The sequence below is a fragment of the Dendropsophus ebraccatus genome, chromosome 3 (assembly GCF_027789765.1).
Source record: "Dendropsophus ebraccatus isolate aDenEbr1 chromosome 3, aDenEbr1.pat, whole genome shotgun sequence".
Classification (NCBI taxonomy): Eukaryota; Metazoa; Chordata; class Amphibia; order Anura; family Hylidae; genus Dendropsophus; species Dendropsophus ebraccatus.
This window is the reverse complement of record NC_091456.1, coordinates 30,589,485-30,605,829: the sequence shown is the minus strand read 5'-3', so window position 1 is coordinate 30,605,829 and position 16,345 is coordinate 30,589,485. Positions and strand designations below refer to the sequence as shown.

General features: G+C 38.2%; 1 pseudogene; it reads right to left on the bottom strand.

The window, feature by feature from the left end:
- Positions 1-581: 581 nt before the first annotated feature.
- Positions 582-1,512, bottom strand: LOC138786423 (olfactory receptor-like protein OLF1; annotated as a pseudogene).
- Between the last annotated feature and the right edge of the window lie 14,833 nt (positions 1,513-16,345).

Here is a 16,345-nt window from a genome sequence, read left to right as displayed (position 1 = left end):
TGCTAAGTTTATTATTTTTCCCCAGAAAACAAAATAACAAAAATAATTCATACAACATATGTACCCAAAATGACTCCTATAAAAACTACAACTTATCCTGCAAAATAAAACGGCCACACATAAGAAAAAAAAAAAAAGTTAGGCACCGACAAGATTTACTTATACGGGTACTCCGGTAAAAATCTTTTTCTTTCAAATCAACTGGTTTCAGAAAGTTATATAGATTTGTAATTTACTTCTGTTTAAAAATCTTCAGTCTTCCAGTGGTTCTCAGCTACTGTATGTCCTCCAGAGAGCACTGTGTCAGACTGAAAAGAACCACCACTTCCTGCAGGACATGCAGAAGCTGAGAAGTAAAGGTGGATTTGAAAGAAAAAGATTTTCTCCAGAGTACTCCTTTAAGACACCAATTTATAATTTATACTAATTAGAGTGTTTCCAATTTTAATCCAACTGTTAAGGGGTTAAGGGAAGGCAAAACAGATTATTTATTTATTTATTATTTGTACTTTTTGTATTGTGTTAAAAAATGTATATTTTTAATATAATACATTACATGTAATCTAATGGTAATTAATGGTTTATGTGATTGATCTGATGTCTAAGATTCTTCTAAATGCTATTATAACATCTTTATTGCGTATACTATAAATAATAGGATTGAGTAAAGGTATGACAACAGTATACATGACAGATACAACCTTATCGAGTTGGGAATCCATTTTAGTTTTAGGTTTCAAGTACATAAATAGGATAGTACCAAAATATAAACTGACAGCAGTAAAGTGAGAAGCACATGTTGAAAAGGTTTGCGTCCTCTTTTTTGTCGTACGGATCTTTAAAATAGTTGATATTATTAATATATAAGACACAATAATCATACTAAGACAACTCATACAAACAGAGCTGGTAAACGCAAAGAGTAGAATTTCGATGTAGGAGGTGTCGATGCATGAGAGTTTGAGAAGCGGGAGTACGTCACAAAAGAAGTGGTCTATCTCAAACGACTTACAGAATAGTAACCTAAATATGCAAATCACATATATTCCAGAATGCAGAAAACCACCAAGATAGGAGCCAACCACCAGCCAGATACAAAGGGACCTGCTCATAAACATAATGTAACACAACGGATTGCATATGGCAACGTATCGGTCATATGCCATAGCAGCCAAGAGAAAAGACTCACAAGTACCCAAGGCTACAAAGAAAATACATCTGTGCCGCACAGCCTTGGAAGGAAATCGATGTGTCCTCATTAAGAAAATTAATTAACATTTTTGGAGAAATAACAGAGGAATAGCAAGTATCAAGGAATGCGAGCTGGCCAAGAAAGAAATACATAGGTTTATGAAGATGGTCGTCCATAATGATTAACAATATCATTGCGAGATTTCCCAACAGAGTTAATATGTAGAATGACAGGAACATGGAGAAGAGAAAAAGCTTCTGTTGATGATCCTGTGTAAAACCTAAAAGAATGAACTTGAAGGTCACATTGATCCCATTCATGTCATTTTTTACCTAAAAGAGAAAGAAACTACTAAATGTAAATATTACTGTCCATTTCAGACATATAATACTTTAGGGGTGTAACTACCACTGTAGCAGCCATGGCGGCTGCTACGGGGCCCACGTCATCAGGGGCCCAGCAATGTTGGCCTCCTAGTTTAGAAGCCCCCTAGGCCCAGCCACTCGGTATCCTACTGCCTGTCATCCCAGTCTCAGGCTCTATACAGTAAACTGGATAACCACCACCTATATGGAGACAGTGATTATGACTCGCAGGAAGGTGTAGAGACACAGCCCCCTCACCACCCCCCCACCACCCCGCCTCCTTGCTATGAGCTCAGGCTTCTTCCTGCTCCTCTTTCGATGTCTGAACAGAGGAGGAGGGGTGGAGAAGCTGTACACTGACAGCTGCTGCTGCAGGGGAAGAGGAGTGACTGAACACCTCAAAGCTTCCCTCTTATTTTTTAATGTTTTATGGCTTTATAAGGCAATTAGTTATTTTTTCACCTTATTTAAAATTTTGTTTAAAACATTAATTTTTTTTTCACTTCTTTTTTTAAGGGACAAAAAAAGATTGCTAGAATAATACACAGCAGTTCATCAGTACTGATATGTGGCATACAATATAATATATATGTTCACATGACCTTTTTTCCTGTTTTTTATTTTTTTAAATGACGTCCATCCAAATGCGTTCCAAAGGACATAAGTCATTTTGAGTTTTGGGTGCCAGCCATTGCAATGATGGCTGCTGGTACATTATTCTAGTTCAATCCCTTTTGAGTGTGGTTTGAGTGTGGTACAGATCAGCCAGCCGGTACTGCATTATTATATGGTGTATTCATTGCCCAATTGTCTAATTAGCTTTTGACTTCAGTGAAGTGCATTATTAGGCTATGTTGCCACACTGTAAGAGACCGGCCATTCTGTGATCTGGCTGGGTCACGGAATGGCTGGTCTTTTACAGAGTGGGAACATAGCCTAATAATGCACTTTTCTAAAGTCAAAAGCAAATTGGACAATGCATACACCATATAGTATAACGGCCGTATGTGATTACAACCATCCAAATAGTGAACATGCTCATTATTTATGACCAGTCGTATTTTTACTTTATTTTACGGAGTGTGAACATTGCCTTATTTTGAAAAAAATGTAATAAAAGTACTTACCATTCTAACTGTTGATTACAAGAAAACCTGTTAAATAAAGATTGAAAATCTCATGTAGGTCAGCTTTATTTAGTGAAAGAAGGTGTCAAAATGCTGAAACATTGCAATAAATATATCTTTACTCTACTCTCCTTCGAGAACTACATGATAGGAAAGGCGACACTCTAGGGTATAGTACCTAATATATCACATTTGTGTTCAAGATGTTAACAGGATGAAAAATAATAGTGTTAATTATAACACTCATATTATTACATAATGATATGGTAATATAAGAAATGGGTCAGATGAAAACATAATTATATAAAATTGCACTTTTATTGAAAATAATAATTTTCATCATCTTATTTTCAGCATACAATCTTTTCAAAAAATGAAGAAACAGACAGGATTGTAAGCGATTTTTCCTGTTCTTTTTGCAACATGCAGTAGGCTATCAGTGTAGTGCGCCACTGAGCGAGGACTAATGTCAGAAGCTCGACTCCCTGCTCCTATACCACCACGGGTGTGATAGTGATACTCTACGATTATGATAATTTTTTCCCCCCTTATTTATTTATTTTCTTTACATTTTTTCTTTCTTTTCTCTGAAATTGATTACAAGTAGTGTTGATCAAACTGTTCGAGAAAAGTTAAGTTTGAGTCGAACATCTCGATTTTCTCGAACTGGAACCGAACCAAACTTTTTACTGTTTGTTCGAGTTAGTGTTCAAGTTCGAGATCAAGTTTGAGTGCCTTTCTGCCAGCCAATCAGTGCAGAGCACATAAAAGTGTCAGGAACATCATTGCTGAGGTGTAGGGATCTCATTGGCTGCTAAAAACACATGACCATCTCATATATACAGTATATCACTGTGATGTGTTCTGGATGCCGTTTTCCGCTCACTCACTGTGCTGTACTCTCTGTCTGCTTGTATGCTGCTATTAAGCTTAGTTAGTTAGTTGGGTGTTCAGCAAGCTCAGGTACTTAAGGACAAGCTTAGGGACTTAGGGACAAGCTTAGACTTAGCTAGAGAGCTACCTCATTTCTGCTACATCACTACCTTACTACCTCAACTCTGCTACGTCACTATTTTAACTCTGCTTTGTCACTACCTTACTATCTCAACTCTGCTATGTCACTCAACTCTCAACTCTCCTACCTCAGTTATCCATTAAAAGGAATTAAGTTCTGTCATTCTTCTAGCCTAATTTTCTTTACTTAGTTGTTGCATGTATCCAGTTTATTCTTCTAGATGTTAATTCCAGCTTCTCCTCGCCTGTATGGATATAAAAATAAACCCGATCATCTCCCATTGACATTTTACTGTTTGATCATAACTTATTACAAGTACAAACTTACCCGTGCCCATGGTGAGTGTCGGGACCAGCCGCAAGACCCCTGCCGGAGGGCATTTGCCCCGATTTCTGATGATGTCACTACTTTGGGGGAAAAGGCCTGTCCCAGCTAGTGGACTAGCTGATCAGCCGATCAGTAACTGGATCAGTGTCCCGACCCAGTCACTGACTGGCTGATCGGCCAGTTTATTAGCCGGGTCGTGATGTGGACAGCATGGAGATCCCAGACATGGCAGCAGTCCCGCCTGCTGCTAGCTTTTGTAATCTGCCGGATTTCTCCTTTAAAGGCTCATTAGAGAAAAATCAGAAAATTCACCTATGTCCACAGACTGGGGTCCCCCCAGGCATAATATAGGCAGCAATGTATGATTAGGGAGGATAAAAAAACAAAAAGACCACCGTTATAGGGAGTAACCTACATCAAACATATGTCCCTACTAAAGCAATGCTAATAAATGAGGCATAGATAAAGGTACAGTATATTACCCACCCGCCAAAACCTATTGCCCAAATTGCCCTTCAGAATGGTTAAAGTGTCCCTGTCATTATAACAGGGAAACAAAGGATTTTCTATGTTTAGAGTCTTTGAAGAAAAGAAAAGTTTACACACAGGAAGTGCCATGTTTTCCCATGATAAATAATAATAATAATAATAATAATAATAATAATAATAATAATAAATGTATATGGTAAACTTACTTTATTTCACATCTACTGTTGATTTAGATTTTTAAAGTTATAACGACTGACACTTTAACCCTTAGGGGACACAGCCAGTTTTCATTTTTGCGTTTTCGTTTTTCCCTCCTCGTGTATATAAGGCCATAGCGCCTGCATTTTTCCACCTAGAGACCCAAATGAGCCCTTATTTTTTGCGCAACTAATTGTACTTTGCTAAGGCAGATGTAATTTTTGCCTAAAATGTGCCGGGAAACCAGAAAAAAATTATATGTGTGGTGAAATTGAAAAAAAAACGCATTTCTTTTATTTGGGGGAAATGTGTTTTTACGCCATTCGCCCTGGGGTAAAACTGACTTGTTATGCATGTTCCTCAAGTCGTTACGATTAAAACGATATGTAACATGTATAACTTATATTGTATCTGATGGCCTGTATAAAATTCAAACCATTGTTAACCAATATACGTTCCTTAAAATCGCTCCATTCCCGGGCTTATAACGCTTTTATCCTTTGGTCTATGGGTCTGTGTCAGGTGTCATTTTTTGTGCCATGATGTGATCTTTCTATCGGTACCTTGATTGCCCATATATGACTTTTTGATCGCTTTTTATTACAATTATTCTGGATTTGATGCGACCAAAAATGCGCAATTTTGCACTTTGGGATTTTTTTGTGCTGACGCCGTTTACCGTGTGAGATCAGGAATGTGATTAATTAATAGTTCGGGCGATTACGCACGCGGCGATAGCAAACATGTTTGTTTATTAATTTATTTATTTATTTTTATTTATAAAATGGGGAAAGGGGGGTGATTCAGACTTTTATTAGGGGAGGGGATTTTGTGTTATTAAAAATACATTTGTCTTTTACTTTACACATATACTAGAAGCCCCCCTGGGGGACTTCTAGTATATGCACTCTGATCTCTCATAGAGATCCATGCAGTATAGTTATACTGCATGAATCCATGAGATCGGTGTTCTATTACTTTTGGCTGCTGCAGCCAAAAGCAATAGAATGCCGAGCCGGGATCAGCGCCATTACGGAGCAGACCCCGGCCCGGTATGGATGCAGGGATCGCCCCCCCGCAATCGCGCCGCAGGGGGGCGATCCCCCCACTAGACCACCAGGTATGGAGATTAGCTAGTATTTAGAAGCAGCTGTCAACTTTGACAGCTGCTTCTAAGTACTTAATTAGCGGGCACGGCGATCGGACCGTGCCCGCTAATAGCCGCGAGCCCGGGCTACACGCGGCACCCGGGATCGCGGCAGTTCAGAGGGTGGTCGCCGCGCGACCCCCCTCTGAACTCCCATAGCGGCACGAGGACGTTCAATAACGTCCTGGTGCAGCTATGGGTTAAAGCGCACTTCTAATTATAATTAACAGGGCTACAATGCATCCAGATCCAATCACAAGCTCCAACGCCATCAGAATCATCTTCACCCAGAGGTCTATTATTTGAAGATGAGTGAACTTTTCAAAAGTTCAGCAGGTTGGCACAATTTTGGCGTATAATTTGGGTTTGGATCAAACTTTAAACGAACCGCACTAAAACAGTTTAACTACACTAGTGGGACTTTTGGTGCCGTTTTCCAGTGAAACCCACATATAAAACCCACGTTCTTTGGATTTTAATGTCACATTGCTTTCTATAGGTAATGCTGCCGTTTCAGCATTTCTGCGTGCAATTTTACGGTATGCAGGGGCCACCACATCCAGTGTAGGCCCTGCTGGAGATGTGAGGTTCTGTGCGCAGACACCATCTCATTTTCTCCTCTATTGCTCTAATGGCAGTCCACAAGTTTGCAGACACAATTTCATCTTCACCTCCATCTTTGAGCCTAAGTCAGTATTGATGCCTTCCCTGTCCGTGCGGAAGGAGAAGACAGCCCGGGGACCACCAGGAATTCCGGGATACAGCCTATTACCTAGGCTGAATTCCGAAATTCCAGGCGGTTTACCGGGATGTCACCTCCTTCCGCACAGACCGGGAAGGCATTAGCAATTAAATGCGGAAGGTCCAGCTAGGTACGAGTTCAATTGAACCTAACTTTTTCCGCTGTTTGATCAAGCCTACTGGCAGTCCCAAAGTTTGCAGACACCATCTTTTCTTCTCTTCTAGTAAAAGTCCTCATATCATCAGAAAGTATCTAATCTTCTCCTCTAGTGGCAGTCCCCATGTCGGCAGACAGCGTCTCATCTTGGTGAGGGGCAGCGCTGCCGTATGGCATACACTTTGACCTCCAAGGTGGCATCTTCAAAGCCAGCCACAATATAAAAAGACTTTTGCTGTATTAGCCAAGGTCTTATATGCCCATGGTATATAAGGAGCTCTATACAAAGCTGAATGTGTATATACCTGGTATTGAATAGTTATAAAAACAGAAGGAATAAAAGACCACACAACAACACAACAAGTATCAATCATTGACTTTTTACAGATATTTGCATTTCATCGGTGTTTGAAAGGATATGGAGCATTTAAAAGAGGTTACTAATTGTATCCCCAGGCACCTCATTACCGTAAAAGAAACCTGAGGGGAAAGAAAAACCGGTTTATAAATGTGCTATAAAAGAAGTAGAAGACAAGGTTCACTGCATCATGACGGTAAATATTGAACATTTCTTCAGACAGACTACCGCAGCATTCCCCACCAAATAGCATTGCAACCTAAAAAGGTCAGATTCACACATACATGTTCAGTCCATAATGAATGGTATGTAATCTGACTGTATATAGTGGACTGAGCTCTTTGACTCTTTCAGGTCTTCCTGCATCATAATTCATTATGGTGCAGTGAGCTCTGAAACAACTCAAGCACTTATATGTCTGCTACTTGCCTGATCCAGTACTGGCTTTGGCTCTAAAACGGCAGTGTCAATTTAAAAACAAAACAAAAAACAGCCATGTGTTAAGCCAGCATTATATAGAGCGCCAGGTGAGGCAGAACTGGAGCTACACAACTATAGTATGTTTATTTTCCTGTTTCTTTTGTGTGATTCTGTGTGATTTTATTTTGACAATATGTATTATGATTGTATTCTCTATAAGAAAGAAATAAGTATAATTTGCAACACTGTAATTTTTTTTAGATGCTATGGCAAATTTCTATATCGCTTCAGGAGTGTGGCATTTCGGGTGCATTATTTTGTATACAAAGACACCAGGAACCCTTGGGCTTAACTTTGGGTACACTGTAATTTGAACAATTTTTTTTTTACCATTTGCTCAGTGTTACTCAGTACTGTTCTTTAATTTCCTCCATACAATTTCTCCCTCAGAGGGTATACTTTAAACTTACAAAGAAGCAGAACCCCTGCATCTGTATATGTGCAGCACATGGGAGACATCATAGCAGCTTGTTTCCACCCATCAGGTACAACTGAAAACTAGAGATGGAGTGTAAAACTATTATTCAATTAATTCTAAAATTACGTAATCTAACATATGCAAATTTGGGAAAATTTTATACAATAAAACAATGATACAGGAATAAGATATATTGTAACTTCTAATAAATGATTATTGTATCATGTATCTTTCCATAGATGCTTCAATAATTCAAGATGTACAATACCTCTAATGCATTCACTATAATGGACTTCTCATTCTATCCCTCCAATAAGATATTGTTAACAGTAATGCTATTTCTGACTTATAATTTCACCATTATAGAAAACTCTCTTCTTATTGCTTTGATCAAGACTGATGCGGGTCTCAAGACACCAATGTATTTCTTTCTAGGACATTTTTCCTTCCTGGAGTGTTGCTATACAACTACAGTCATCCCTAAAACATTGTACATTTTAATATCTGATATCAGGACAGTTTTCTTCTCAAGTTGTATTATCCAGTCCTATATCTTTACTTCATTGGGTGCAACTGAATGTTTACTGTTAGCAACTATGGCTTATGATCGCTTTGTTGCAATTTGTTACCCTCTCCATTATATGATTTTGATAAACAGGAATGTATGCATTTTGTTGGTTTTTTGTTCCTGGGTTATTGGTTTTTTGTCCCCACTTGGACCAGCCATCTTTGTTTCTTGGATACATTTTTGTAGTTATAGAGTTAACCACTTCTTTTGTGACTTCCCTCCAATTTTACAAATTTCTTGTTCAAGCACCAGGCATATTGAACTGACAATTTCTTGTATTTCATCATTCATTTTAATAAGCTCTTTCGTAGTTATTGTTGTATCGTACAGTAAAATTTTGTCCAATATATTTGATATGCAGTCAAAAAATGTTTTTCACAAGGCAGTTTCCACCTGTGCGTCCCATCTTACTGTTGTCTTTATTTACTATGGCTCTGGAACGTACATGTATGTTAGGCCAAATTCCTACGAAACGTTGGAAACAAATAAATTGGTGGCACTCCTCTATGCTGTACTAACTCCAGTGCTTAACCCACTAATCTACAGCTTCAGAAATAAAGATGTCATTGTGGCTTTTAAACGATTGTTTCAATTTTCAGTAAAGCTTGTTTCTTGAATAGATGACCAAAGAATGTATTTGTCTTTTTATTATTATTTTTTTTTCTTTTGAATGAAGATTACAATGTTTTTAATTTTAGATAATGGAATGTGTTTTACTTGTATTTTGTTTTCCTTGTTGAAATGAAGGTTACTGTTCTTGATTTTAGAAAATGGAGCATATTTTACTAGAGATGAGCGAACCGGGTTCGGGTTCCAGTTGATCCGAACCCGAACGTTCGGCATTTGATTAGCTGGGGCTGCTGAACTTGGATAAAGCTCTAAGGTTGTCTGGAAAACATGGATACAGCCAATGACTATATCCATGATTTCCACATAGCCTTAGGGCTTTATCCAAGTTCAGCAGCCACCACTAATCAAATGCTGAAAGTTCGGGTTCGGATCAACTCAAGCATGCTCCAGGTTCGCTCATCTCTATATTTTACTAATACCCTTTTATGCTGCCTTAACCATGAGTCTTTAAGGTGGTCTCTGATGGCTCCCACAAAAAAGTTGGCACTGGCTACATTAGTAAACCATTTTTTCTCCATATACCAGCATTTACTGTATGGCCTGCAGAGGTAAATGTAATGTTTTTCACTCCATGGTCTAGGAACTCTGCACCTGATACATGGAAAATAGAGCTGAACCCTAATTAGATGTTGAATCTAAAACTAATTTAATGGCCAGTTTGAGTAAAACCATCCAGTACGAATCATGGGGATTTTGTTTATCACTTGTTACATTGCTACTTGGGCTAAGTAGCCATGGTGTACAAGAATCATGATTGTGAGATTATAACATGTCACCTTCAGATGTAGCCTTCACTAATTTCAAAGTTAGCCCGATTCATCTATCATTTTGCAAGGAGTCATAAAAACTGTCTGTGCTGTCTTTGCTCGTGATACATACAGTCAATCCAGCGATCAAAGGATTTGTTCAACTATCAACCTATTTTTAATTAGCTTAGCAAGACAAAGCAGTCAGCACTACAGATTTGTATCCAGTCGATGTAGCATGTGGAAGGACTTAGTAGATATTGCTACTAAACAGGGGTGCTCTCTCATATAAATAGGCAACAAGAACATCAATGAAGGAATAAATATGGCACTGACCAATGTTCAGTAGGCTTTATTCTTCAAATTTCATTAAAACCCAGTTAAAAAATCATCAGGCGGCCAAGAAGCCAACACCCTTCCAAATATCACAGCTATTTTGTTCATAACTGTACTTCTCCAGACCTGCAGAAGTGCTGTTATTCACGAAACAGCTGTCACGAATATCTCCTGTGCCCCAAAAGGGAGGGACCATCTTTTAGGCAATACTTATTGAATTTTTTTCTCCCACTTTGCCCTTTTTAAAAATAACATTATCCTTTCAGAAAACTCCATTAGTCTTAATTTTAATAGAACGATAAATGAGTTTCAGAGCTAGCATCATAATAATTTGTGTTTAACCCCTTCAGGACCAGGCTAATTTTCGTTTTTTTCTCCTTGTGCATAAAAGGCCATAGCAGTTGCATTTTTACACCTACAGACCCACATGAGCCCTTATTTTTTGTGTCACTAATTGTACTTTGCAATGACAGGCTGAAATTTTGCATAAAATATGCTGCGAAAGAAAAACAAATTATATGCGCAGTGAAATTGAAAAAAAAAAAAAATCTTTTACTTTGAGGGGCTTCGTTTTTACGCCGTGTGTACTATGGAAAAACTGACATGTTATGTATGTTCCTCAAGTCATTACGATTACAATGATAAGTAACATGTATAACTTGCATTCAAACCATTGTTAACAAATATATGTTCCTTAAAATCGCTCCATTCCCAGGCTTATTTATTTTTATTTATAAAATGGGAAAAGAGGGGTGATTCTGATTTTTATTAGTGGAGGGGGCTTTTTATTAATAATGACACTTTATTTTTAACTTTTACACTTATACTAGAAGCCCCCATGAGGGACTTCTAGTATAAGTGCACTAATTTCTCATTCAGATCTATGCTGCATAGATATGCAGCATAGATCGATGAGATCGGCACTCGTTTGCTTCCGGCTGCTGCAGCCGGAAGCAACCGAATGCCGAGCCGGGATCAGCGCCATTATGACGCAGACCCGGCCGGCATCAGTCACGGAGATCGCTCCTCCGTGACAACGTCACGGGAGAGCGAACTCCCCACTAGACACCAGGGAAGAGCTGCTCTGAAGTCTTCATATGCAGCTGTCAACTTTGGCAGCTGCATCTGAAGACTTAATTAGCGGGCACGGTGATCGGACCATGCCCGCTAATAGCCGTGGCCCCAGGCTACATGCGGCACCCGGGATCGCGACGGTTCAGAGCGGGGTCACCGCGTGGCACCGCTCCGAACGCCCACACCCGTGCGAGGACGTATAGTTACGTCCTCTTGTGGGAAAGGGTTAATAAAGCACCTAACCCTTTAACCGAATCATGTTATCTGTTTTTGTCTTGTTATTATATCCCTTACTGCTTTGTATTTTAGGCTATGTTCACACTACGTATATGTCCGGCCGCATATTTTTCGCGGCTGGATATATACGTGTAAAACTCCGTCCGGGATTTACGCAAGTTGCGGACGGCTACGTACGGTCCGCGAACTTACGCCCGTAAGCTACGTACGCTTCCCGAGCAGCGTACGTAGCGATCTGATAGCGGTATTTTACTGGGATATCTTCGGCTAGCCCCGGACACCCCACAGAACCTTTTGGATCGGCAAATCAAAGTGGAAAAAAGAAGAAATCACCACTCCGTACGGGACTGCATGTTACGCTACGGGCGTAAGTTACAGCATTTCCGTCTGATCTGGTTCATTTTTTACGGCGCCGCATACGATCCGGGCGTAAGTTCGTATGTAGTGTGAACAGTGCAGCCGTAGATCGTATACTTTCCATTGTACGCAAACTACGTAAATCTCCGGCCGCTTATTCACGGAGCGCGCTACGGCCGGAAACTTACGTAGTGTGAACCTGGTGAATGCATGTATTAATCAAAGGGACTGAAGATGAACAAATTTACAGTTAAAACCAAGCAAACCGCTTCGTTAGATTGGCACCACAGTGTTGAGAACGGCTGCTTTTTTCATACTCATTTAGGTTTCACTATTGCACAAGTTTTAAATGGAAACAATGAATGTGATAAATAGGTACAAAAACTTTTTTCTTCCTTCGACAGTTTCAATTTTAGAGATTGCTAATGTGATGTAAGTATATGATATTATGGCAATGAAGAAAGAAATCCATAATATACAAGAGCTATAGAACACAAAAAAAGTTCACCAGTCTCAAAAACAGAGGTCTCCAACCTATTTCCTATTATGTAGATAGAGGATGGGTGACTTTTATATGAAACCCCCTAGATTTTTTTGTTTGTTTTCTTTTAGGAAAACTTCTTTTTACAGTTTTTGCTACATTAATTTTGTTATTATTTGATCCCATATTAAGGGTTGTATATATGTTACAAATTGCTCAATATGAATTAATATTTTCACGGAAATGTAATAAAATGATATTGTCACGCTTTTTATTTTCTTTATATTTCTATGCTATTTACCAATCACGTTAATAATGTATTAGATTCGTAGAACAGGTTGTTATGGTTAAATATAATTTGTATACTATTTATTTTTTAGTAATCATTATATCAAAAAAAGGAAAACATATTATTTTGAGTTTTATTTTTCCCGAAGATTGGTATTTCCTTTTTATCCTAGAAAAATATGTACTTGCATATATACAACATAAATCTGTACAAACAGCCCTGGATACCTGGATTCTTTTAGTAGAACAAGGGGTTTCTGTATATTAGTATAGATCATGGAGCAAGCCATATCTGTAATGTGTTCAAAGGGAAATCCATACCTTGCCTATATCTTGTATACCACAAATGTGCTATATTATAGCAAACATTAGATTAAAGTGTCAACCCCCCCAACCTTCAAGCAAGCATTAAAACAAACAAAAATACAAAAATTCTTATAATGGTTCCTGTGTTTTTCTTTCCCTAACAAACGTAAATTATTACTGGTTGAAAGTATTACCATCTTACCTTAGTACAGCACTGTAAACCCATCTTCTGTAAAAGAACCCCCCCCCATCCCCCATACAATAAACCATACATTTTCACTTTACAGCTAAGATTGCTGTATTTAAAAAATCTGCCCCCCAAAAAATGGTAAAAAGAAAGTCAGACAATGTTGACGGAAAATAAAATAGTTATAGGCTATGTTCACACAACATCAAAAATAGAGAAAAGGCGGCCAATTTTCTCATTTTAAAAAACTGAAGTTTTTGCCGCGAATTAACTAACTGCAATGCATTGAAGTCAATGGGAAGACAGACGTCCAATGCACACAATGCATTAAATAACGGGCGTTTTTACCGCGGACGTCAAAATATTGAACATGATCATTATTTTCGGACATCTTTTGCAAACAGCAGACGGTTTTTATTAGTAGTTCACACACAGTTTATTTTTTTCCACTGTTCTTTCTCCGTTTTACTATTAAATTCAATGGAATTTTTAATTAAGACACACTCAAAGTCCAACTAGTAACCCCAAACTAGAATAATGTACCAGCAGCCGTCATTGCAAGGGGAGGCCAGACAGCTAAATAACGTCTGTTATTTTGGACTTAAAATAACGGACATTATTTTAAACTGAGCTGAAAAAACGTTGTGTGAACAAAGCCACACCATGGAAAAATGTCTGGAAAAATTATAAAGAAAAAAAACCCCTCCCCTAATAAAAGTTTAAATCACCACCCTTTTCCCATTTTATAAATAAAAATAAATAAAAAATTATCATATTTGGTATTGCTGCATGTGTAATCGCCCGAACTATTAAATTATCACATTTCTAATCTTGCATGATAAACTGCGTAAACACAAAAACCCGACAAAGTGCAAAATTGTGCATTTTAGTTTACATCAAATCCAGACTTTTTTTTTTTTATAAAAAGTGATTAAAAAAAAGTCACATATACGCAAACAAGGTACGGATGTAAAGTAAAGATTACGGTGCAAAAAATGACACCTCACACAGCCCCATAGACTAAACAAGAAAAGCGTTATAAGGATGGGAATAGAGCAATTTTAAACATATTTTAGTTTTTTTTTTTAAAAGGTTTTAATTTTTTAAAAGCCCTCAAGTAAAATAAAAGTATCATATCATTGTAATTGTACCAACTTGAGGAACATAGATAGCATGTCAGTTTTACCATAGGGTGAAGGGCATAAACACGAAACCCCTCAAAATAAAAAGAATTGTACCTTTTTTTTTTAAATTTCACTGCACAAATACATTTTTTATGGTTCCGCAGCATATTTTATGGAAAAATTTAGTCTGTAATTGCAAAGAATAATTGGTGTCACAAAAAATAATGGATCATATGGGTCTGTAAGTGAAAATATGCAAGCGATATGGCCTTTTAAACACAAAGAGGGAAAAACAAAAGCGTAAAAATAAAAATCGGCTCAGTCCTTAGATGGTTAAGAACCAATTTTCATTTTTGCATTTTTCCTCCTTTCCTTCTATAACTATGCTATAACTCTTTTATTTTTCCATCTGTAAGGCCATGTGCAGTCTTGTTTTTTTCAGGAACAGGTGTACTTTGTAATGGTGGCTTTCAATCTACCACAACATTAATGACAGAGCCCCCGAAATATCATTTATGGGGTGAAATTGGGTGTGTGTGTGTGTGTGTGTCAGCAAATTTTTTTGGGGGGTTCTGTGTTTACGTAATGTACTTTACGGTAAAATTGCCATGATATTTTTATTCTATAGGTCAGTCTGAATATAGTTATATGCAGTTTATATAGCTTTTCTAATGTTTTACTTTTGTTATTAACCCCTTCAGGACCGGGCAAATTTTCATTTTTGCGCTTTTGTTTTTTCCTCCTCGTGTTTAAAAGGCCATAGCAGTTGCATTTTTTCACCTACAGACCCACATGAGCCCTTATTTTTTGTGCCACTAATTGTACTTTGCAATGGCAGGCTAAATTTTTGCATAAAGTATGCTGCAAAACTAGTTAAAAAATGTAATGTGTTGAAAAAAAAACAAACATTTTTTTTCATTATTATTATTATTTTTTTTTTACGCTGTTCACCCTGGGGTAAAACTGACTTGTTATATATGTTCCTTCAGTCATTAAGATTACAACGATATGTAACATGTATAACTTTTATTTTATTTCATGGCTTTCAAAAAATTCAAACCATTGTTAACAAATATATGTTCCTTAAAATCGCTCTATTACCATGCTTATAACGTTTTACCCTTTGGTCTATGGGGCTGTGTGAGGTGTCATTTTTTTGCGCAATGATCTGTTCTTTCTATCGGTACCTTACTTGCATATATGCGACTTTTTGATCACTTTTTATTACAAATATTCTGGATTTGATGTGACAAAAATTGCGCAATTTTGCAGTTTGGTGTTTTTTTACGCTTATGCCATTTGCCTTGCGAGATAATCAATTTGATAATTAAATAGATTGGGCGACTACGATTGGGCGATTTAACATTTAGTCCCCCTGGGTGACTTTCAGTATTACTGCAGTGATCTCCCATAGAGATCACTGCAGTATACTTTATACAGCAATGATCGATGAGATCATTGCTGTATTACTCTGGTCTGCAGCAGATTGGAGCAATCAATTGCCGAGCCGGGATCAGCGTTGGAGCGTCACTGAGCCCCGGCTCGGTAGGCAGAAGGGATCTCCCCTCCGTGATTGCATCACGGGGGGAGATGCTCCACTAGACACCAGGGAAAGGGGGACAGTAATACTTTTAAATACAGCTGTCAGATTTAATTAACTGTCTGCTATAATTAGCAGGCGCGGCGATCGGACCGCACCCACTAATAGCCGCGGTCCCGGGCTACACATGGCACCCGGGATCGTGGTGGTTCAGAGCGGGGTCGCCGCGCGGCCCCCTCTGAACGCTTCCTCCCGCATCAGGACGTACAGTTACACACTGATGAGGGAAGTGGTTAACAGTAAACTTTTTTTTTTTGCTAATAGGTATGATTACAATGGCCCTATTGTAACTCCTATAGTGCTTTTATTTTTTCACCTACGGGGCTTTATGGGATGTAATTTTTTGCACCATGAGCTCTAGTTTTTATTAGTACCATATTTGTGTAAATCAGACATA